We start from the raw sequence: 1,961 nt of genomic DNA on the forward strand, positions 1-1,961 counted from the left end.
TCCTCCGGTAGTACTATGTCCAATTTTCTGAGGAACCGCCAAACTGATTTCCAGAGTGGTACAAGCTTGCAATCCCACCAACAATGGAGGAGTGTTCCTCTTTCTCCACATCCTCGCCAGCATCTGCTGTCACCTGAATTTTTGATCTTAGCCATTCTGACTGGTGTGAGGTGGAATCTCAGGGTTGTTTTGATTTGCATTTCCCTGATGATTAAGGATGTTGAACATTTTTTCAGGTGCTTCTCTGCCATTCGGTATTCCTCAGGTGAGAATTCTTTGTTCAGTTCTGAGCCCCATTTTTTAATGGGGTTATTTATCTTTCTGGAGTCCACCTTCTTGAGTTCTTTATATATATTGGATATTAGTCCCTTATCTGATTTAGGATAGGTGAAGATCCTTTCCCAATCTGTTGGTGTTTTTTTTTGTCTTATTGATGGTGTCTTTAGCCTTGCAGAAGCTTTGCAGTTTCATGAGGTCCCATTTGTCAATTCTCGATCTTACAGCACAAGCCATTACTGTTCTATTCAGGAATTTTTCCCCTGTGCCCATATCTTCAAGGCTTTTCCCCACTTTCTCCTCTATAAGTTTCAGTGTCTCTGGTTTTATGTGTAGTTCCTTGATCCACTTAGACTTGACCTTAGTACAAGGAGATAGGAATGGATCGATTCGCATTCTTCTACATGTTAACAACCAGTTGTGCCAGCACCATTTGTTGAAAATGCTGTCTTTCTTCCACTGGATGTTTTTAGCTCCCTTGTCGAAGATCAAGTGACCGTAGGTGTGTGGGTTCATTTCTGGGTCTTCAATTCTATTCCATTGGTCTATTTGTCTGTCACTATACCAGTACCATGCAGTTTTTATCACAATTGCTCTGTAGTAAAGCTTTAGGTCCGGCATGGTGATTCCACCAGAGGTTCTTTTATCCTTGAGAAGAGTTTTTGCTATCCTAGGTTTTTTGTTATTCCAGATGAATTTGCAGATTGCACTTTCTAATTCGTTGAAGAATTGAGTTGGAATTTTGATGGGGATTGCATTGAATCTGTAGATTGCTTTTGGCAAGATAGCCATTTTTACAATGTTGATCCTGCCAATCCATGAGCATGGGAGATCTTTCCATCTTCTGAGATCTTCTGTAATTTCTTTCTTCAGAGACTTGAAGTTTTTATTATACAGATCTTTCACTTCCTTAGTTAGAGTCACGCCAAGATATTTTATATTATTTGTGACTATTGAGAAGGGTGTTGTTTCCCTAATTTCTTTCTCAGCCTGTTTATTCTTTGTGTAGAGAAAGGCCATTGATTTGTTTGAGTTAATTTTATATCCAGCTACTTCACCGAAGCTGTTTATCAGGTGTAGGAGTTCTCTGGTGGAATTTTTAGGGTCACTTATATATACTATCATATCATCTGCAAAAAGTGATATTTTGACTTCATCTTTTCCAATTTGTATCCCTTTGATCTCCTTTTGTTGTCAAATTGCTCTGGCTAGGACTTCAAGTACAATGTTGAATAGGTATGGAGAAAGTGGACAGCCTTGTCTAGTCCCTGATTTTAGAGGGATTGCTTCAAGCTTCTCACCATTTACTTTGATGTTGGCTACTGGTTTGCTGTAGATTGCTTTTATCATGTTTAGGTATGGGCCTTGAATTCCTGATCTTTCCAAGTCTTTTATCATGAATGGGTGTTGGATCTTGTCAAATGCTTTTTCCGCATCTAACGAGATGACCATGTGGTTTTTGTCTTTGAGTTTGTTTATATAGTGGATTACGTTGATGGATTTCCGTATATTGAACCATCCCTGCATCCCTGGGATGAAACCTACTTGGTCAGGATGGATGATTGTTTTGATGTGTTCTTGGATTCGGTTAGCAAGAACTTTATTGAGGATTTTTGCATCAATATTCATAAGGGATATTGGTCTGAAGTTTTCTATCTTTGTTGGGTCTTTTTGTGGTTTAGGTA

Source organism: Mus caroli, unplaced genomic scaffold, assembly GCF_978045245.1.
Source record: "Mus caroli unplaced genomic scaffold, Mus_caroli_1 scaffold_11, whole genome shotgun sequence".
Taxonomy (NCBI): Eukaryota; Metazoa; Chordata; class Mammalia; order Rodentia; family Muridae; genus Mus; species Mus caroli.